The following is a 23,887-nucleotide window of genomic DNA, read 5'->3' as shown; positions in this document are numbered from 1 at the left end:
ATATGATATTGCTGTAGTATTAATTTATGATTTCCTTCTGTATACTTTCAAACATTGCCGTCCTCTATTGAAGCTGGGTTATTTTATTGTGCAATTCAAATCAGCAGTTTGCCGTATGCTTTCATAGCGATTTGGCAGTAGAAAGAATACAGTGTTGAGTAGTTTTAGTATATTTTTACAAGCTGCATCTCTGTAAGAGGATGCCGTCCTCTATTGAAGCTGGGTTATTTTATTGTGCAATTCCAATCAGCAGTTTGCCGTATGCTTTCATAGTGATTTGGCGGTAGAAAGAATACAGTGTTGAGTAGTTTTAGTATATTTTTACAAGCTGCATCTCTGTAGAGGATGTTGTTCTATCTGGGTTGTTCACATTCCACTTGATGCATTATTACTAGGGTTTTGAGCACTAGTTGAGGTTTTGTTGATGTGTATTTTGTACATGACCAAACACAGAATAAAATACCCAGAGGTATCTCTCTTGATTAAAGTCTCCGAATGCTGAAGATGTCGCGAAAAGGATCAATCGGGATGACTTCGAGGTTCTTTGTGTAGGATCTCTACGTGTGGATAAGCACCAGTGGTCGTTGTATATGCTGTTTCTTCAAGGGGCCTTACGTACTTTCAGAGAAAGCTTGTCCGTGTTACTTTCTTTCCAAATGCAGGAATAGGATTTTCCTAACACTAACAGATTTCAAAAATATCAAAAGATAAGGGTGTCAAGGAAGGAATACTTGAACTAATCCTAAGAATGACTCAATGAAGATTAGACTTGATAAGATTCTACCAATTTCAGTATCGCTAAGAATTTACAACTCTACTGGAATTGATTGGATCTTCTAAGGGGATTCAATAACTTTCAAATCATCAAGGATATAGATACTATCATAGAGATACATATCAATACCTCCAAGAATGATTGAATTCTTAATCAATCTCAATGTTTCCAGTTGACCACAAGGCGTTCTTACAATCAGTAAGAAGCTAGTAGTTTGGAATGTGAATCTTATCAAAGATCAAGCACAACACTTCGTCCTTCAAACTTAGAACTTAAATGCTATTTCAATTGAGAGTGATTCAAGAAGATAAACAATCATGAAGGTAGCCACAAGTATTGCAATAAAATACCATAACTTCAATATCTTATTGATCTCATAGCCAAATGGACAACAATTGTTCAAAATTCTTTCTTCACTACTCAATCTTGCTACAACAATAACTTTCTAACTTTCTTCTCTCTAAGCTCTCTCTCTTTTTCTAACTTTTCTAACTCCTAAAAATGAAATGAGTGAGGGTATATATGGCATCCTCAAATACAATGAACGACTTAGATCAATTCGACATCAATGGCCAAGATTTTACAATGAAACCCTAATTAGGGTTTGTTATAACAAACTTAATTCTGACCAATGAAATAATTGCATTATTTGGACACATGTCTTCTTTGGAATATTCGACCAATGAATAGCCGAGGTAGGTACATCGAAGTTTGTGCCATCTTTAAAGAGCCAGGTACATTGAATCTGGACATGCTGAGGTGGACCAACCCGACTGGAGGAGTGATGACTGGGATGCCACCTTGTCTGACACCTGTTTAATGCTCAATTTGGTGATGCTTTTCTTCAAATGTTGGATTGGAAAACAGATGGAGAAGGTCGTCCTTGATGCTGCTGGACTGGAGGAGGTCGTCCTTGTCCTGGCTTGATCTTCTTTGATGAGAACCTGCTGAGTAGTTGATCCTCTAGCTTTGGGGGTCGTCATTTGATGCCTACACAAAAACTTAAAATTAGTCCTTGAGCATAATATCTTAAAGCATAGGATTTAAGACCTTTCAAAGGAATAATTCAAAGGATTTAAGACCTTTCAAAGGAATAATTCAAAACATTAATTTGAAAATGACATGATAAATCAAGAATTATATATTCTCAAATTAATTATGAATGAAAATTAGATTTTTCAAGACTTAGACTTTAAAAGATTGCTATGGAAATCAAAACAAGTCTTGAATAAGAACTTCAAAAAGGATTCTTCATACCTTCCTCTTGAATGCTTAACTATGAACCTTGGAAAATGGAAGAAAGAAGATCAGATTTTGCTGGACAAAAATTGAATTTCTGGCCCTCTTTTGGATGAACTACACCTCAATTAGCCTTCAAAAGAACTTCACCTTCACTAGCCTCCAACACTTAGCAAGAAATTCACCTCCAATCCGCTTGAATTCGCTCCTCTAATCTGCTCCTCAAATTCGCATAAGAAGGAATGAATGAATGATTTAAATTCACCACAAAGCATCTCCCTTAAATAAGGCGCTCACCCTAATCCTCATGAGGCCGACTTAGGTATTTAGCAATAAAATGAAATAAAATCCCTTTTAAAAGGGGGCCGACTTGCTTGTAAAAGCGAAGAAATGAATTTGAGTGCTCACCTTTTATTTTTTTAAATTTTAAAATTAATTTCAAGGCCTCCAAGGTGGATTTTTATTCATTTGTTTTAAGGCTTAAAATTAATTGATTCAATTACAAATGCCTTAATTCATGTGAATTTGATCTAACTTCCCAAATGTCTTGAATTTGGCAAATTTGGTGAAAATTTAGGAATATGGAGGTCTAATTGAGGCTTAATGAAATTTCCTTTCTCCTTAGGCTTTGAAATATTCAAAGTGATGAAGGTCTAGATTCACTTCAAGACTTGTTTGAACCCCTTATCCATGCTTGTTCTCTTGATGAAATTGAAATTTTCTCAACCTACATTTGCAAATTTCCATGTCTTTGTCTTTACAATCTTGCAATTTGCCCTAAACTTAATCAATCAAGGTTGAATGATAGGTTTTTTTATGATTTCGCCCTCGACCCTTTGGAAGGGTCAGGAGCTGTTTTTCCAATTAGGTCCTGAATATCTCATTTCTTGACTCCAAAATCTCCCGGAAGGTGAGCTCATGTTTGTTTTGACCTAATCAAAGTCTTGCATTACAAATTTTTATCATTTTTCATGAGGAAATTAGGTGAAAATGTGAATTTCGCCCTGGACCCTTTGGAAGGGTCAGGAGCAATTTTTACATTTTAGGGCAAAATTCACCTAAGTTTGATCATTGACCTCCTCCAAGGCAATCTCCAGGGTTCATTAATCTCCATCACTGGGTTAGCTCATCAAAACTTTGAAGGAAATATTGCATTATTGGGAATTTTGCTCTGGACCCTTTGGAAGGGTCAGGAGCGAAATTCTCTCCTGAGCTCAAAATTCTCATTTTTGAAGATCCAAAACCTCTCCAAGGCATTCCAAATATGTTCTTTCACTGCAATCCAGGTCTAGTTTTGCTAAAACTTTGGAGGAAAAGGTGTCTTTAGGGTTTTTCGCCCTGGACCCTCTAGAAGGGTCAAGAGCGATTTTTCTTGCTTGGGCTTACTCCTCCATCATCTTGTCTTGAATCGTCCACTCAAGGTTAGGCAATGGTCTGCTTCATTCATTCCACCCAAGCTTGGTTTGTTCTTGCAAGGCAAAATAGGGAATACTGAGATTTTTGCCTTGGACCCTTTGGAAGGGTCAAGAGCGAAAATCTTCTTCTGACCTAGAATCATCATTTTTTGGAACAAACATCCACTCAAAGGTGGTCTCAAGGGCTTTTTCTCCCTTGGTTTAGCCTTGTCTTAGCACAAACTTGAAAGGAATTCATTGGTTTTAGGATTTTCGCCCTGGACCCTTTGGAAGGGTCAGGAGCGATTTTTAGGTTTTAGGGCAATTCCTTCATCCTTTCAAATTCAAATCATTTCCCAGGCATAGAACATCATGCCTTACCCCTCTTTGAGTCCTGAAAACCAAAATCTTATCTTGAACTGCAAGGAAAATAGGAGGATTTGGAAATTTCGCCTTGGACCCTCTGGAAGGGTCAGGAGCGAATTTCCCTCTAGGCATCAAAACTTGCATTCTTGGCAATCCAATTCAACTCTAAGGCATTTCAAAAGTCCTCTCACACCCTTGTCTAAGTTTAGCTTTGCCTAAATTTTGAAAAAAAGATGACTTTTGAGGATTTTCGCTTTGGACCCTTTGGAAGGGTCAAGAGCGAAAATCATGTTCTAGGGTCAATTCCTTCATCTTTTCAACCTCAATCATCCTCAAAAGGCAAAAACACACTTCCTCACACCTATTCAAGCCATAAAACCAAAAAGTTGTCTTGACCTTGCAAAGAAAATAGGTGTTTTTAGGAATTTCGCTCTGGACCCTTTGGAAGGGTCAGGAGCGAAATTCACTATTTGCCTCAATTCCTTCACTTTTTAATGATTTCTTGCAACCTCAAGTTACTCCTAGGGGCAATTCCTTCTATGTTTCACCTTATCCCACATTTGACTTAGCAAAATTTGATAGCAAAAGGTGATTTTGAGAAAATTCGCTCTAGACCCTTTGGAAGGGTTAGGAGCGAATTTCTCAATCTTGACCAAAATCCTTCATTTTTTCACCTCGAAACTTCTTTGCCAAGTGGGATTTCATCTTTCATTGTGCTAGGAATAGAATTTCATGTCCAAGAAAGGCTAAAAAATGTGTTTATAAGGAATTTCGCTCTAGACCCTTTGGAAGGGTCAGGAGCGAAATTGCCTTTCCTGGCAGAAACCTTCATTTTCATGACTTCTAAAAATGCCTAAGGGTTTCAACATGCTCTCTCTTCTTTTCATCATGCCTTTAACACTTCAATTAGACCAAACAAGACAAGAAATACCTCCTATAGAAATTTTCGCTCTGGACCCTTTGGAAGGGTCAGGAGCGATTTTTTCATTTTAGGTCTATTCCATCATCAGTTCAAGTTGAATTCACCTCTCAAAGGAAGAAAACACTACTCCTCTCTCATCCAAGCCATAAAAACCAAAAAGTGACTTGTTTTTGCAAGAAAAATAGGTGATTGAGGAATTTTCGCCCTAGACCCTCTGGAAGGGTCAGGAGCGAAATTCTCCTTTTGGGCAAAATCCTTCATTTTTCCAAGTCAAAACAACCTCAATAGGTAAAAGCAAGTTATTCTCGTTTCATTCATGCCAAAATCTTGACCTTTTTCATTGCATAATGAGAGTTTTTGGGAATTTCGCTCTGGACCCTTTGGAAGGGTCAGGATCGAAATTTCCCTCCTTGTCCAAAATTCTTCATTTTGCACGCTTCAAAATCCTCAAAGGTATCAAGTGATGTCCAATCTTCATTCCAAGAGACCTTGCACATGAAAAGTTAGCCAAAGTTAGGAAGAAATAAGCTTTAATAAGATTTTCGCTCTGGACCCTCTGAAAGGGTCAGGAGTGAAATCTCCATTCCAGGCCAAATTGCTCAGTCTTCAAGTTTCAAACCACCTCACAAGGCAAAGTTAGATCATTTTCTAAGCTAGGAACAGGATTGCAAGTCTATCCAAGGCAAGAAATAGTGTTTAGGATGAAATTCGCTCTAGACCCTTTGGAAGGGTCAGGAGCGAAAATCCTCTTTCAGGCATCATCTTGTTCTTCAAAAATCAATCAAATCCCTCTCCAGGCAAGAACATATCAATTCACCTCCAAACATGCCCTAGAAAGCATCATTCAGTCAAAAATGAGAAGAAAAGGAGGTCTACAAGGATTTTCGCCCTGGACCCTCTGGAAGGGTCAAGAGCGATTTTGACATTTCCAAGCTAGATGTTACCTTGATTCGCTTCATCCTCCATCAAACTTGATCAAACCAACTCCTTTTCTTCACTGGCTCTGTCCAATTGACTTAGACGGGGAAACAAACAGGACCCTGACAAGACAACCCTCTTTCAATCTAGACCTAACTTGAGACCTATTCTCCCTGTCCCCTGATCTAACCAACTTGACTCCCCTAAAAGGCATGCTTCATTATAGCAATCTTGAGGCTACAGGCAGACGACTAACAACCTCCCAAAACAAGACTAGACTTAGCTTGAAAGAAACCCTAAAACGAGCTTCCAAGGTTTAGCTCTAATCTAGCCAACCCAGGCAAACCACTCACTCACTCAAAACCCTAAAAAGCAGAGAGAAAAACAAGCAAAGAGAAAGCAAAACCTAAAGCAAAAAGAGGGGGTCCCCATTCTAATGGGGCGATGTGTGAAATGGTCACAACAGGTTTATAGTAGTGGCATATTCACAGAGATTCTACATCATTTTTTATGTCACAGTCAATTGGTTTGTTGCTGGTTTTGGATCAGTTTGTAGCACTTGTTCACCCTTAATTCATACTTTCAATTAGATCAGCTCAGTTTGAGTATTTGTATTGTATTTTAGTTTATATTCCAACAATTTGATGAAATTTTTAGTTTTAGATTGTTGGGCAACTGTTTGTCATTTTTTTTTGAATTTGAATATAGAAGAGTATTAATTGCTTATCATTCAAAATTGTAGTCATTTGTGTGGTTCACTGCCAGATTATCTTGAATTAGTAGGTCTGGATGGCAATGTCACCAAGACATGGTTGAATATGTAAACTTTTTGTACTGCATACATCGTTGAATTATGCAGCTTGCCACAGTAAGTTAGTGTCCAAATCACCATATGCTCTCACCATGTCCACATTAGGATTTGGGTGATTAGAAAGTGTGATGTTTTATGCATTTCATCAAGCATTTGCAAAAATTTCAAAAATATCAATTTTGAGATATTACAGACAGCCTATAAAATTGCACAACTTGTAGGTCTCACTATGCAATATATAAATTCAACATTGTATCAAAACTAGAGATAAACATGTAAGTTTTTCACCACTCAAACCCCAAATCATCTCTAGATTCAAATTTGCAGCAAACTCACAAAGTACTAAAGTCGAAGGAACCAATGGACAACTCAAAGAAAAATGTAAGTGAAAAAATCATGTATCAACACTTCCAAACTTGATCAATTACGAAGTGCATAAAAAATGCTCTCCATCACCTATAAGAAATCCAAAATTAGGCATCGTGGGCACATGATATAACTTGTCAAATCAATGAGAGCAAAATTGGCTTTCAATTTACATTTTTTTGTCTTCCCAACAATAGATATTTTTTATTATATCTTCTATTCAAACACATACATTCATTGAAATTCATTAAGCTGATACAACTTATTGGGTGCATTCTGTATGCAAATCTGGATGCCTCGGATTATTGTGATGCGCTCTGCATGATCCTGTTGACTCTTTGTAACATGAACCGCTCCCGTAGGGTTTCCATTCCCAAGGTAAGCAGATTGATATGCCTGGAGGTTTTTGTCTCTGATTGCAATAGCTGCTGAAAGAAGCATGACATTCCTGGGAATGAAATTGAATTTGGTTTCTAATTTCCAAAGTCCCTTTCACTTTTCCACCCAGAACTTTCTATTCTCCATGCTTCTTTGATTGTAGGCAACCATTTTTCAATTGATGGCAGTTGACGGACAAGTTCGTTCCTAAATTGACAGTAGTTAACTGGTAAGTTTATCCCTCAATCGATGGCAATCCCAAAGTGATAACTGACAGGCTCATTCCCTTATTTAACTGATCCTAATTGAAAGCATTCGTCTGTTTTATTTCCTTATTTAATTGACCCCAACTGAAAGTAACTACAATCCTAAATAATTGCTAGTCCTATGCTACCAGTCTATTCACACAAAGCTACGGATTAGAAAGGGGATATTACAGATTGTTTCACTGCAACTTCGGTCATTTTCTTGATGAATGATACCACTGGCACAGTTATGCTATGCTGGTTCAGAATAAATGTCTTTTTTCAAGCCAATTGAATTGGCCTGAATTACGTCATATCTTTCTACAACATTCCAAGGCTGATTTCTCACTTAACCATCTCATGTAGCTTTTAGCCATTGGGCCACTTTTCCATAAGTGCCACCGATCCTGCACACTGAAGACTTGCAAGATCTGTAAATCCTCAAGATCAATTTGGTTCTAGATGCATTTGAGTATTGGTGAAGAGCATACACGATGATTAGTATATTCTTCATCTGCTATATGGAGAGGCCAACATATTGGATTAGTACAGTTCCTCTTCCACAGGTTGCCCAGGCTAATATTTGATTAGTGATAGGCCAACTGCGTGGATATTAAAATTCTGGGTGTTATGTTAAATAACTAAATGAAAGAAAACTGTCAAATTATTTGGTTCTACTTCTTCAATGCCGTCTTATTAAAATTTTGGGTGTTATGTTAAATAACTAAATGAAAGAAAACTGTCAAATTATTTGGTTCGACTTCTTCAATGCTGTCTCCCTAAAACCTTGTATCCTATGTTCATTTTGCCTTCACTCTTGTTATATTGGCATTCTGTTAAGTTCATCTTGTTTGTTATTAAAAGACAGATGTCTTTGGGCTAAGATATTATTTAAATTTGATTTTAGAACCAATTCATGGTTGTTGGCCTTTTCTAGCCATTCTTCTGTTTGCTTTCAAGTATTTTGGCTGAATCATATGAGTAGGTCCACTCTTATCCCAGCCATATCTAATAATGAACTCAATTAGATGGGACACTCTGACATCATGGACAAAAGAGAGATGGTCCACTCTAATAATATGACCATATTGGTGTACTACGTCTTAACTTTTTCAGTATGTTGTCAATGGGCAACTTTTTGTTGTCTTTTATGTTTTTATAGAAGCACATTTGTTTGGTGAAATGTTAGCATCCAAGATAGCCAGTTGAATAATTTGTTACAATAATTTTCTAAAAGGATATTTTTTCCAAAATATTTACTTACCTGCATGGAACCTCAATTAGTTCTTTAGCAAGCTTCTTAGCAGAGGAAACATGCTGAAATCCACATAATCATTCTGAAATAATTGCTTGACATTGTGCATATGAATCTCAACGTATTTTGTGCAGTGATGGTGAACTGGATTGTATATCATTTGAATGTTGCTCAAGCTATTGTTGTGGATGATTGTGGGGATTGTTTTGAGGAAAACCAATATCTGAAAGAAGAGTTTGAAGCCACATGAGGTGGCATGCTACCTGTTGTGATGTTTTCACAAATCGCCCCATTGCAAATGGGGACCCCCACTTTTTTTCGTTTTCTAGATAGTTGTAGTGTCTTTAGCTATTAGCCTTTCATTCGTAAGAGGTGTAGTTGGTCAAGAGCTAATCAAGTCAAGTCAAGTCTCTCTCTAGATTAAGTGAGGTCAGTCAGTTTTCAAGGCTTATGAAATGAATGATTTACATCTTTCACTCGCTTTAATGGGATGAAATGCTAAATTTGGCCAAGATATGAATATTTCCTTTGATGGCCTTTAACCCGCTTCTCCCAGCACTGTCGGTGGGTGCTCAAGCTCAATCACTCCCATTTCCATCTCACTCCTCCTTCATCCCATAGCCCTTCACCACATTCTTCACCTCTCCCTCTCCTTTTCCATTTACATTTCCCCACACCTCCTTACCTCCCATCTCTTTCCGTTTCCTTTCTTTCATCCTCTAACCTACATCTCATCCCTTCCATCTTTCTTTTCATCCTATCCTTTACCTTCCATCACTCCCACTTCCTACCTTCCTTCTACTTCTTATACCTTCCAACTACCATTTCTTACTCCCCTTAACCTATCCATCCACTATCATAGAATACTAAAAGAAGAGGAGTATTATCTGCTGCATAATGAATCATGAACTAAAGCCCACCATTGATGTAGAAGGATATGCTTACCCACCCGAAGATGATAGGTATGAGGTGTGTTATACCCATATGAAATTTTCATATTGTGTGAATTTTCAAATGGTCATATTCCGAAGGTTTGCCCAGTTGGTTTGTGTAGTATTTTGTTGTTTCTCATTGTATCTTTGCAGATCAGCAGATATGACTTTCAAAACAAATCCTGTTAAGTCAAAGAACAGAGGTTAATCAAAGAATAAGTGAATTTCAAAGTCAAAATGCAACCCCAATGTTGAGTTCACACCTAATTGAGGAGACACACCTTACCAAAATTTGTAATGGAAAAGCTTGCTAAGGTAGGATGTCAAGGGCACACCAATGTGAAGGAAATGGTGTTCCAAATCTGTTTGATATCTAATTGTTAAGGATGCACCTGAATGAAGGAAAATTAGTTTAAACATCAAGTTCAAAATTACTCGGACAGGTGTGTACCTCAGTAAAGGGAAGAAATGGTCGATGAATTTGGAGAGATTTGTATTGTCATGGTTGCACTTCGTCATGGGTGCACTTGACAAGGGAAAAATGAAAATTTTATGTTAAAATCAGATTTCTTAAAGATGGTGCATGTCATTCTAAGGCAAATCAGACATTTCAAATTAGAGGTTGAAAGCACACATAGGCGTGCACTCATAAGCAAACTTAAGTTTCAATTTTAAGTTCAAAACACCCATTCAAGTGCCCCCCGTATGAAGAAGTTTAAGTCTACAAAGTCAAAGAACAAATTTACATGTATAACTTTATAAGTGAGCCCTTATGTAAAAGATTGTTTTGAAGATCAAGTGTTGATTTTTGTATTTATGGGCATCCCTGATTAAGGAAAAACTTGTTCAAAATTTAGTTTCAAACTCACAGTGTCAAGAGTGCAATTGACCAAGTGGGATGGGATTTTCAAGTGCAAATGAAAGTACCCATACATTGGCGCATGCTTGGAAATGTGAATTTTAGTTCCAAATCAACGAACGTGTTGTGCTTGTACAAGATGGCACTTCAACACAGAATTCTGTTTTCAAGTTCCAAGTATCTGATTGGTGTCTAGTGCTGCACAAGGTAGAAACAAAAACATACTTAAAAATCAAAATTTCAGAATGCATTGATGGGTTAATAAATTTGAACTCAAATTTGTACATATAGGTGTCTGTGTGCACTCACCAAAGAGAAATAGTGTGTCAAACTAAACATGAAATTTGTGTGTATAGGGGTGTGCTGACATAAAGAGAAATCCACTCAAAGGCAAAGGCCAGAAAATGTAGTGTATAAGCGTGTGCTTATTATGATGAGCTGACTGGTATAAATAAAATTGGATGACAATGCAAACCGCTGATCAGACCCATGATAAAGGAGGAAAACTTATCACCAGGCATCTATTCATTCTTAGCCGACTATAAGAAAGCTATTTTGCTATTTATAAATATGGCATCTATTCATGACCTTACAACTTTTTCAAACACAAGCAAAATCTGTTGAAAGCAGTCAACCTAGCAATCCTAGGATGAAACCCAGCCTTAAAATAGCAGATATCATTATTGGATCTATTGATAATAATTTATGTGCAAGGAAAAACAAAGTTCTATAATTAGTTATATCATGTATATCAGCTTTGAGCATGTCTAAATAGATTTCAGATAATCGCTTTCTTCCTCATGATTGAGAATAGATCAGCAGAAAGGAGATCTGTTTTAATTTACAGCAGGGTATTCAATATCAGTTCAGTCATCTATGGTGGTGATCAATATTTCCAGCACCTAAGTACAACTCTCTTCTTCATCAAAGACACAGTTTTATCTATATGGAGGTACCTATCAGTGGTTTTATCAAACAATCCTTAGCTGGTCAATCAGATTGTCCAATTATCATCCTTTTGGCAGGGCTCTACCTTCAGTAAGAGGCTTTTGCTTTCATGAAAACTCAGAAAACTAGAATTATAGAGAACTCAGCATCCAAGGTTTTGGGGAATGATTTCAGTCCAACATCTTCAAACCCATGGCTGTTACCCTTTCAAAAATTACATCATTGTCACTCCAGGTTTATGAACATATATCAGTCGTTGAGAAACAGACATTCAGTATACGAGGTATTCACTTAAGTTTTGTGATGGATTTTTGAGGGTATAAAGTTGTTCATATCATTCCTGCAATAGCTTGCTATCAAACCCTAGGGATTTTTTGAGAGTAGCTAGGGTTTGTTGAAAAAAGGTTCTCAGATTCAGAGTTTAACAACATCTTCAAATGATTTGCCATGATTGGAACAAAAAGCTTCACCAGATTCACTAATGAGAGCCACCTATCTAAATTTGCATTTTTTAAACTGTAGCTATTTATAAACCTTTATATTTATAGTTGTCTCTAATTTTCGCCCAATCTTCTTTTGAGGAGTCTCTATTTTTAGAAGCCTATTTTTGGATCTCTTATCATGCAAGAGATGGTGTTCTAGTGTTAGTTTGTATTAATGTTTATTAGCAGTTTAATTAAAGATTGCTTGAATTTAGTTTTAGACTTAGTGGATAGAATGTTGTAATAAAGCTTGCATTTCATGCAAGCAGTTTGTTCTTAATGTAGTTGTAATTAGCTTTTTGATTTATTTTCATGCAATGTTTTATAAATCTTATAAATAAATGCCATTTGCACTTATATTCACAATGTTAATTTTGATGTCTATTTGTTACTAAAATTGTTGCTGATTGACTATTGTTAATCCAGAATTCATTATTCATTCAAATAGAATTTATTAATGCCTATTTTGCTTCTAAATTGCTATTGAGATGCTTTATATTATTTGTTGTATGTGTTGAGGTAGATTAAATTGATTTTAGCAAATTCACAAACTTTGTATTTTAGGTTTACTCAAAGTTGGAGATTATGGCTTTGTGTTATTCCTCAATTCAATCCACCAAAATGTTTGTGTCCTTGTGTTTTAGCCTATTCAATACTTACGTGTATGTTCATTGCTTAGTTGTTGCTCTTAACTAAACAAAGTAAGTGTGTAATAATCATAGAGTTTACTTTTAGTAAAAAAACATAGAAACCTTTTGCTCAAGGTAAATTTAAAAAAGACACACCTCTAGTTTTATTCAACATGAGTATATAACCACCCAGAAAACATTGTACAAATTGTAAACAATAATTATATATTGTTAATATTATGTTTTTGTTTATAAGGGGCTCCTCTTCTAATTCAAAGAGCAGTTCTTGTGCATACCTGTTTTCTTTTGTGTCAACCTCAAAACTACATCAACAATAAAGGAAATACTAGGTTGACAATGCGTGAGGTATATGAGATTCCTCACAAATATTTGTTTGATAGTGAGGTTTATAAAAGCTGATATAGGAGTTGGAGAAGCTTAAAGTTGAGTGCCTATGGGTAACAAAGCAACTGATCAATTGGAATTATAATGACAATTTGAGAGGATTTAATTCCTAAAAAGTGTAGAAGTATAATATCGGTCATTTTGAAGCAATCATGTAGTTTGCTTTTCAACTCTTGAATGAGAAAAAGTAAGCCCCTTTTGATGATCATGACTTTTAGAGATGAAACATTAATGTATCTTCTCACATCAAGCTCTAGGGGCTTGTTTGAGCCCATACAAAGACTTACTGAGTTGGCAAACAAGTGGAACATCACTAGCCTCTTGAAAATTTGGTGTTTGCTCCATAAAAGTCTCCTTCTATGGATCAATGCGAAGAAAGGCACTCTTTACATCTGTGTGAAGAACTTTCATTTGATGAGCTCTTTGGAAACTCTTTTGTGTGGTATTCTTGCAAATACATTCTTCACATACTCTATTTGGGGGTTGGATGGAGGGAAGATCTCAACACATATCATGCATGCTTGTATGCCATATAGATGCAAAATTGATGCGTCCCATCTTGTGATTCTAGAGAGCTTATGCTATCTCTCCTTGAAATGGTGGCTATATACTCTAATGTTTTGCACAAAGGGTTTCCCTATCCTAGTTTGTCAATTTGATCTAGTTCTCACAATATTCAGAAATTGTGACTTTGTAGTCGTCATCTATATACTTGATAACCTTTTTGTTGGTGTGTGTGATGTGATACATAGAAAGTAAGTTAGGACCAATATCTAGAATGTGAAGTACCAAATTGAAGGTTGCATTTTCAATGGTGAATCCAATATTGTTGCAGGTGGTGAGTGTTTTCACCCCTATTAAAATGTGAATAATTAGAGAGTGACCTTGAATCAATTAGTCACTTTGAAGAAATCCAAGGATGGGATCTAACATGGAAGCCAATGTGTGTTTTGACTAGAAACTTGTCTCCATCAGCCTACGTAGCATTCTCCTTCAGTTCCCAAAATATTCATTGTCAATCTCTATTGTTACGATAGGATCTGTTGCAATAGCCACACATTTTCTTCTTAGGACAATACTTCCTTGAACCTTGACTCTTGAATAGAGACCTTTTTAAGGATGTATCTATAGGTGTCTTTTATGGGTTGTTTACATAGGTAATAGGTAGAGTATAACTTCTTAGAGGTTTGAAGTGAGGCTTGGGAGTGAACAAAGGCTCAATAGGCGTGCATATAAAGGCAACATATGTGAAAATTGTATACAAATTTTTCATATTTAAGAGAAGATTATTGAGCAAAATGTTTACATACTTTGAGTCCTTGTCTTGTCTTTGACAAATTGGATGTTAGCAGGTATGTTGTTGAAATGAGAGAGATATTCTTTAACACTATCATACTTGGCATGCTAGATTGTTACACAATTGAGTTTCCAAACAATTGATTTGAGAAGTGTTATTAGAGTCGAACATGTTCTGGAACCTATTGACTTGTTTTTTATGACCGCATCTAACACAAAATAAAGTCACCAACGGTTACCTTATCCTCTCTTGATCAAGATTAGTCCGCATGCTAGGATTGCTTAAAGTTCAAACGGCTAATCCCAAGGTTTCTTTAGTGCATGGACGTGACTTAAATGTTTGATGGGTTTGTTGATAACCCATGGGGCCTTACGTGTGTTCAATTGGAGAAGACATGAGCAAGCTCAAAGGTTACTGCACGGATGATTTGCAATGAAAGCTCTAGTTTTGGATCTTTTGAATTTTTCGAATTATGCAGAAAGTAAATAAGAGTAGGGTAGAGAAGACTATGCTAAAGCTAATCTAATCCTAAGAATAGGAGACGGGATCGCCCATGTAAAATCAAACCACGCTTCGTTTCGCCGGCAGAGCACAACTACATGAAGGCGGTGCAATCTTCAAAGGGTGCATAGAGGTTTTTCAAATGATCAATATGGACCATCGGATCGAACAATCTCTATTGATGATCGAAGTTAAGCATATACACATCAAAAGGGCTTAGGCTAACTTTGCACGATGTGCAACAATCAGCTGCACACCAAAAGTATGAGCTCGAATTCTGCAACAAGCATTCCTATCAAATCCAGTTCTTCTAACAACATATAAGCAAATCTAATCTAATTGGAGAGAGCAAGACCATGCGGATTGCCAAAATAGAACAAGAATACACCATCAAAATTGAACAATGTATTAAGTTGGCTACTTCACAATCCCGATGCAACAATCTCAGATAATAATCTCTCCCTTTACAAATGAAGGGGGTCACCCCTTTATATAGGCCATGAGCCTTGGTAACATGCAAACCCTAATTAGGGTTTCACCCCCAAGATTCTCCACTTAAGATGCAACAAGGTGGGAATCGGCAATGATGCTGATTATGCCCAAAATACAACGGACACCCTTATGCAAGGAATAAATGTTGATCATTCTCCATATGACGGCAACATGCACGAAGAATTTGTCATAAAACCATAAATGAGGAGGTTGCATGCAAGAAGATTCCCCACTCGACGACGACATGCATTGACTGGACCCACACCTAGTCAAAATACCCCCAGCAGTAAATACGCCACTACTATTCAACCAAAAGATTCTCGTCCAAGAATGGACGACCATTATCCTGCTCATTTATGGCATATGCAATGAATCTGCTGATGACGGCTTCTAGCTCTCTGATGCAGACACTTGGCACATTTTCAATGTCAAATTACATCAAGGCAATTTCTTCCTTGCTCTTGGAAAAGAAGTTCTCCCACTCCATCATGACTTCCTGTGTCCTCTTCATTATACCGAAGAATGAAGAAACATTTGCAAAATGCTCCTTGGGGAATGAACCTACGAAGAAGAAATCGTGCAACTGAGATTTCAGGGAGTTCACTGTTATTCCGTTGTCATTGAGTTTCCTCACGAACAATGCCTCAATTGCACTAATGGTTTCCTCTTGCACCCCTCTGATGGACTCTTTCAAAGTAAAGGAGTCTACACTGAATTTATTGAAGGTGTTCTTTCCTAAGCAGATGGCGTGGAACCATCGGGGAAAGTCATAAGCTTCATTTTCCTGAATTACTTTCTCGTCAACCAGAATTTGCCTTGGAACCTTCGTTAGAGCCCTGAGTCGTGGAATGGTCAAGTCCTGGTAAATGTGCACATCCTCCCATAATCCTTTGTTGTCTCTAGTCTGCTCAGGAGGGCCTCGAACTTTGAATGAAGCTGAGCTAGGTCTTCAATGAATTTTCTTGCTTCGGTATAAACATCCTCTATCCATTCCCTGGAATTTTGCGCCATCGCTCTAATAACCTCTGCATCATCAACCACTTCCTTAGGAAGGGAGGAAGGAGGAGTGAATGAAGGACTTGCTTCCCTGAGGGGTCTTTTGAAACTCCTGACGTACTCGCATAGGACTCTATTTCTTCTCTCAGCCGCTTACATTTTGCCTTTGATTTCAGCAGTTTCTCCTTCATGGCCAAGGAAGATTCTTCAAAGTCTCCCATTACTTGACCTGTGGAAGCATGGCCAAGATCAATCTGTCTGATAACATAATCCTCCTGCCTGATCTCGTTTTTGTCTTTATCCACTGCAGGTTCAACAATGTGCGAGGTCCGGGATCCAGATTCTCCCCTAACAACCTTGGAAAATTTTCGGGGAGCCTTCTTTTCTGTTGGATGATCCATCCTTTTCAATAATTCTTCTAACTCCCGAGCAGGATCAGTTTCCCTTGTCAGCCTTCCTACCAGCCAATCTGGAGCGGGGATGGAGTGACTATGATCCTCTACGTGCTCCCGTTCCTGCGACTCTTCCTCCATTTCACCAAGGATAGCTTCCATGAAGCTATCCTGGCGAGCCTCTTCCTGGTGAGGGGGACTTTCTTGCCTTTGACTTCTTGGCCGATGGTGTCCCTGTGAAGCGTTGATGCTGAGTATATCTGGTGCCGGAATGTTCTCTGGAAGTGGACCTGTGGTATGTGGAAACATCTCTACCTCCTGCACACTCGAGGAACTTGCTGGTGAGTGATCTCTTTCCGTCCTTGCCTTGGACTTCCTGTTGAACCTCCTGTGGGATTTCCTGTTGGATATCCTTATTCTTTGTTGTCCTTGGTCTCTTTTGGGCATTTTTCCCTTTATCCATCCGAACTTCCTTTCCTGCCTGAACCTGCGAAGAGCCTTCGGTTGCCTCACTGTGGAGATCTAGACTTCCCATTAGCTGATATGTTAGATGAACATTCCCTTCCGCCAACCTCCTTATCTGCCTGTAAATCTAGTGCTTGGTCAATTTCAGCACCAGTCTAGCTAAGATACTCAAATCATCCATCTCGGGCTCTGACTAATCTGGCAACTGAATAGGCTGATCCTTTACTTTCTTGAATTCAGGTTGTATCAAATCTGCATCTTCCTTCACTTGATCTGGCACCTGATAAATTTCACTTATCCTGATGGTGTCGAGGGGCAATCTAGAATGCATTCTCTTCCGGACCTCAAGGTCATCCTCGACACTTGCCCAATTATCTTCTAAGTGAAACTTGTGTATGAATTTGACGCCAGGGACCTTTCTAATTTGGTAGTAAGGATCATATTGGGCCTTGGATGTATAAAATGGCAGACGATAGAAAGTCAATTTCCTTGCTGCACTATCAGTGGTTTCCAAGCCTGGGCATATTTCCATGAAGTCACCCAAGACAACTAGAAATTCAATTGATTGCTTTTTCTTCTCGTCTGCAACTGATCATAGGCGGTTAACTGTCTCATGAGCTCCAACAATACAAGCTTGTTTGATGGATATCTTGGCAACTTGTATGACTGGAATGAGAATCCTTGCATCCTGATGTAGGTGAATTTAGGAAATTGCAAGAACGCAGCTCCATACTTCTAGACCAAGGCATTCACTTGCGGCAACATTCTTACGTGCAACTTCTTTTGCATAAGCCGTGTCAAGTACATGGTGAACGTGTCATTCGCCAACCTGTAAGAATTGACATTGTGAAGATGCAGCTGGGGATAACACTCATGTACTTTCAGCTGAGCTAGTCCGCAACCCATGATTCCTCTTGCTGGCAGCCCATCGAATCCTCCTCTTCGCGCAAGCATATAGAACATGTAGGAGCTCATGAAAAAGGCCTGGGACCTTTTTTCTTTTAAGTTTTTCAATTGCTCATGCTAGTAGTGATTGATCAATCTGGCCTAGTCGATCAGCGCATTTGAATTCATGATCTCGCCTATGTAGAAGAACATTCAGGTCTCAAAGTTCACAGAATGTGGACACCCCATTACTTTGCTTAGCATTTTTATCAGGTCCACATACCCTTGCTTGAACTCGAAGATGGTGAGAGTTTTTGGCATCTTGGAGGCATGCATCCTAGGCTTCAACAACCACTACTTGTTAATCAAATCAACACACTTGGCAGGACCTGCTTCATATACTGCTTGAGCTTCGCTGTTGGTCCTGTATGTCATGGAATAGTGCAAAGGAATTCCGAAAGCCTCACCAATTGACTCCGGAGTCAATGTTGCTAGCAACTTGCCATCAGGCATTGAGATTGTCTTTCGCTCCAAATTATAATGTGGTGCACATTCTTGGACCAAGTCCGGGCATTGAACAGCAGGAGGAAAACCAGTTGCCGCAACAATTCTGCTTTTGACAATTTTGATAGCTGTTGGTGATGGACTGTGCCCTGCTGTCCCGAACATTCTGATCTTGAATGCAGCCAAATTGAATGTGCCTAAATTAGTATCGCTGATCTCTTCCCATCTTGAATTCAGCCGGGAATCTGGAAAGAAACCTTTCATTTCTGCCTTGATCAATGCCTGCCTGGAGAGGGTAGCTGACTTGCTGGATTCTGCATCCTGGAAAGTACCTTGGAAATGATGAAAACAAAGACTAAGTATGACCACCCTTCACTTCTCCAATTCTTCTTTCCCTAATCTTGCACGTGAGAAACGAAATGCCTTTCCAAACGCTGTCTCGAACATTCTGATCTTGAATGCAGCCAAATTGAATGTGCCTAAATTAGTATCGCTGATCTCTTCCCATCTTGAATTCAGCCGGGAATGGGGAAAGAAACCTTTCATTTCTGCCTTGATCAATGCTTGCCTAGAGAGAGTAGGTGCCTTGCTTGATTCCGCCATCCTGGAAAGCACCTTGGAAATGATGAAAACAGAGACTAAGTATGACCACCCTTCACTTCTCCAATTCTTTTTTCCTGAATCTTGCATGTGAGAAATGAAATGCCTTTCCAAACTTATATAGAATTCTTCAAAATGTCTTGCTAAGTTAGGAGGCATTAAATTAGCAATTGCATTCATGATGCGTCATACTTTCCCCAATCACTGCGCCATGCAAAGGAAACTTCCCATGCGAGTGGGTTTGAATTTAGAAGTTTCCTTAAATGCCCCAAGTCATGCGTCATACTTGGAAGATTCTCTTCGCCAACTCATTGATTTCCATTCTTTCCAACTTTGGAGGGAAATTGAAGGATTTTCTCAAGATTTGCTTGATTTCATCTTAACTTGTTATCTTCTGCTTTTGAAGGAATTTTCACGTCTCTTTTCAACATCCCTATTTTTTAGGGATCCCCCTAAAATTTAGGAGCCAGGTTCATTGGATAGAGAATTTCACCATGATTCCAAATCTATAAAATTTTCCACATTCCGTCAAGATTCGGTGTCTAAAAATAGCAAATTCAAAAATTTACCCCAGGGGAATTTTGCTTTTTGATTCCTCGACCCCTTGGCTTTCATGCCTTAGGCAAAATTTCAATTTTTTAAACTTGAGCATGGATTTTCATCAAATTTGTGAAATCTTCCATGGATGTTTGATTTTGGCGCCCAGCTGGAGAGTAGGGCGAAGTTTTCACCAAGTGGTGGAATTCATGACTTCTTATCCATCTATGCACATTGCATTCTGATGCTTCTCATCATCTTTGGGCGCTATTTCTTTAAGAGGGAGGAATTTCATCATGTTTGAATGTTCCTCCATTATGGCCAATTGGCGCCCTAGCTAACCATTGGGCGCTATTTCCAACAAGGCAAGGAATTCACGTCTTTTCTTGTGATCCTTGGCAATCCACTTTTGGTGCCCTTCTTCCCCTTTGGGCGCTATTCTTCACCAGGCGTGGAATTCTTACCTTTTCATCCTCTCCATGTACATTTCATTTTGGCGCCCTTCTCAAGGTTGGGGCAGAATTTTCACTTGGTCAAGGATTCTTGGAACTTGTCCATTGTCCATGCACATTGCATTTTGGCACCCTTGCTCATGTCTGGGCGCTATTTCCCTCTGTGGAAGGAATTCACGTCTTTTCTATTTCTCCTTGGTCCCCTCATTCTGGTGCCCATTCTTGGTCTAGGGCGGAATTTTCATTGGGGGAAGGAATTAACTGTTATTCCTTGCTCTCCATGGGATGCTGAGTTTAGCGCCCAATTGCTTCCTTGGGCGTGATTTTGCTTGAGGAAGGAATTTCTTCACTTCCAAGGATTTCTTCTATCTCCCAACTTGGCGCCTTTCACCTCTCCTGGGCGCTAAAATGCCTTGGCCATGGATTCTTACACTTTCCATGCTATCCTTGGATACTTGGATTTAGTGCCCAACTGCATATCTGGGTGGAATTTTCACTCTGGCATGGATTCTTGGAATTCATCATTCAATCTCCCAGACTTAGAACATTTTGACCTCCTTGTGATTTTGAAGTGTCTTCCTGAACTTGGGTGAATTTCCGAGCTTTCTATTTCAGGTATGGGCTTCCAGCACTTAACCATTTCTGGCTTTCTCTGTTTGCTTTCTGACTTTCCGGAATTAGAGATATCTGCAAATGTCTGATCTCTGTCGCCTTGTCCGAATGATCCTGTCAGCACTGACTTTCCAAAAGTAGAAACCTTCAAAGTGTCAGTGTTAGATCCCTAGGCAGGGTACAAGAATGACTTACTATAAATATAAATTTACTAAAAATAGAAATTACTAAAAATAGTAAGTTTGTTTTTTTGGCAAAATGATGACATTCCGGGACTCAGAAAAATCCCTAAAAAATAGGAACTTTCTAAAAATAGAAAGTTTCTCCGTTTTGGCTCAAATTTTACTGGGAGGTTCCTTGAAGGGTCCTGATTCCAGTCGTATGTTCAATTTTTCAAAACCTTGACAGAAAATCCCTAAAATCAAGGACAAAAGGCAGAAACCCTAGAAAAGGATAGAACAAGCCCTAGACTTCACCAAACTTGCTTGAACGAAAAGCAGATCAACTCCAAATGACCCCCGAACATCCGCAAAGCAAAGAGATTGACGAGACTGCCACGAAAACACAAAAAAAACCAAGACCAAACGATCGAAAGGGCCTAAAAGTTAGGGGGTCCCTATCTGGGATGGGGTGATGCGTGATTAGGTCACAACAGAACCCTTCCCATAGGTTGGTGAGATCACTTTCTTCTATGCAATGGTACTTAAATAGATGATCCATTGCAAGAGTGAGAATATAATGGATTCTTTCTCTATTTTTTCTACCTTCAATTTTCAAAATGACTTTTTATTTAGGGTGGTGTTGTGACCTAATCACACATCACCCCATCCCAGATAGGGACCCCCCTAGCTTTTGGGCCCTTTCGGTCGTTTGGTCTTGGTTTTTTGTGGGTGTTTGGTAGCAGTCTCTTCAATCTCTCCGCGTTGCAGGTGTTCGGGGGTCAGTTAGTCTTAGTCTGCCTCTCTGTTGAGTGAGTTCTGTGAAGTCTAAGGCTTGTTTTGTCCTTTTTCTAGGGTTTTGCCTTTTGTCCTAGATTTTAGGGGTTCCTGTTAGGGTTTCGGTAAAACTAAGCATACGATTGGAGTCGGGACCCTTTAGGGGACCTCCCAGCAAAATTTGAGCCCAAATGGAACAACTTTCTTTTTGTAGAAAGTCCCTATTTTTTAGGGATTTTTTCGAGTCCCGGAATGTCGCCATTTTGCCAAAAATCAAACTTACTGTTTTTAGTAATTTCTATTTTAGTAAGTTTCTATTTATAGTAAGTCATTATTGCACCCTGTTTGGGGATCTAATGCTGACACCTAGAAAGTTTCTATTTTTGGAAAGTTATTATAGGCAGGGTTAGTCAGCCAAGGCGACAAGGATCAGGCATTCACAGACATTTCTAATTCCGGAAAGTCAGATAGCAGACAAAGGTAGCCAGAAATGGGTCAAGTGCTGGAAATCCATGCCTAAAATGGAAAGCTCAGGAAAACACTCCAAAAGCACAGGAGGTCAAAATATTCTAAGTCTCTGGGTCAAGTGCTGGAAATCCATGCCTAAAATGGAAAGCTCAGGAAAACACTCCAAAAGCACAGGAGGTCAAAATATTCTAAGTCTGGAAACCATTCACATGTGGGAAAATCCACCAGTCCATGGACATGGCCAAAATGCGCCCAAGACTGGGCTGGGGCGCTGAATTCATGAAGCCATTCACAAGTGCAAAATTCCATGTGTCCATGGACATGGCCAAAATGCGCCCAGGTCTGGGCTGGGGCGTTGAATTCATGAAGCCATTCACAAGTGCAAAATTCCATGTGTCCATGGACATGGCCAAAATGCGCCCAGGTCTGGGCTGGGGCGCTGAATTCATGAAGCCATTCACAAGTGCAAAATTCCATGTGTCCATGGACATGGCCAAAATGCGCCCAAGACTGGGCTGGGGTGCTGAATTCATGAAGCCATTCACAAGTGCAAAATTCCATGTGTCCATGGACATGGCCAAAATGCGCCCAAGACTCGGCTGGGGCGTTGAATTCATGAAGGCATTCACAAGTGCAAAATTCCACCAATCCACGGACAGGGCTAAAATGCGCCCAAGTCTGGGCTGGGGCGCTGAATTGAGAAAGCCATTCACAGAAGGAAAATTCATGGATCCTTGGCGTGGTAAAATTTTCACCCAAGCAAAAAATTTGAAATTTTGCCTAAAGCACGAAATCCAAGGAGTCGAGGAGGAATAAAAAGCAGAATTCCCCTCGGGTGAATTTTCATTTATGCTATTTTTAGACATCAAATCCCTACCAAATATGGAAATTTTTATAGATTCAGAATCAGGATGAAATTCTCCATCCAATGAGCCTGACTCCTAAATTTTAGGAAGATCCCTAAAAAATAGGGATGTTGAAAAAGACATGAAAGTTCCTTCGAAAGCAGGAGATGACAAGTTGGAGTAGATTCGAGCAAATCCTGAGAAAGATCCTTCAGAATTAGAAAGAATGAAATCAACGAGTTGGCAGGAAGAATCTTCCAAGTATGACGCATGACTTGGAGCATTTAAGGAAGATTCTAAATTTGAACTCATGCGCATGGGAAACTACCTTTGCATGTCATAGTAATTGAGGAAAGTATGACGCGTCATGAATGCAGTTACTAATTTGGTGCCTCTTGAGAACTCTATATAAGTTGAGAAAGGCATTTCATTTTTCACGTGCAAGATTCGAGAAAGGAGGAGTGAAGAAGTGAAGAATATTCATACTTAGTCTCTATTTTCATCATTTCGAAGTACTCCCAAGATGGCAGAACCTAGCAAGGCAGCTACTATCTCTAGGCAGGCGTTGATCAAAGCGGAGATGAAGGGTTTTCTTCCCCATTCTCGGTTGAATTCAAGATGGGAAGAAATCAGCGATACTAACCTTGGCACGTTCAACTGGGCTGCATTCAAGATACGAATGTTCGGAACAACATGGCACAATCCATCCCCGACAGCTGTCAAAATTGTGAGAAGTGGAATAGTTGCAGCAGCTGGCTTTCCTCCCGCTATTCAATGCCCAGATCTGGTCTTGGAATGTGCAGCACATTACAATCTGGAGCAGAAAACAATCTCAACGCCAGATGGCAAGTTACTGGCATCATTGACTCCAGGGTCAATTGGTGAAGCCTTCGAAATCCCTTCACATTATTCCATGATGTACAGGACCAGCAGCGGAGCTCAAGCAGTATATGAAGCAGGCCCTGCCAGGTGTGCTGATTTG

At 39.1% G+C, this 23,887-nt stretch overlaps 1 protein-coding gene across 3 annotated transcripts in view; it reads left to right on the top strand.

The window, feature by feature from the left end:
- LOC131037817 (manganese-dependent ADP-ribose/CDP-alcohol diphosphatase) overlaps positions 1-23,887 on the top strand; it is a 54,805-nt gene that overhangs the window by 9,137 nt on the left and 21,781 nt on the right. The gene's annotated exons all lie outside the window — the stretch shown is intronic.

Source organism: Cryptomeria japonica, chromosome 1, assembly GCF_030272615.1.
Source record: "Cryptomeria japonica chromosome 1, Sugi_1.0, whole genome shotgun sequence".
Taxonomy (NCBI): domain Eukaryota; kingdom Viridiplantae; phylum Streptophyta; class Pinopsida; order Cupressales; family Cupressaceae; genus Cryptomeria; species Cryptomeria japonica.
This window is presented reverse-complemented; position numbering and strand designations above follow the sequence as displayed.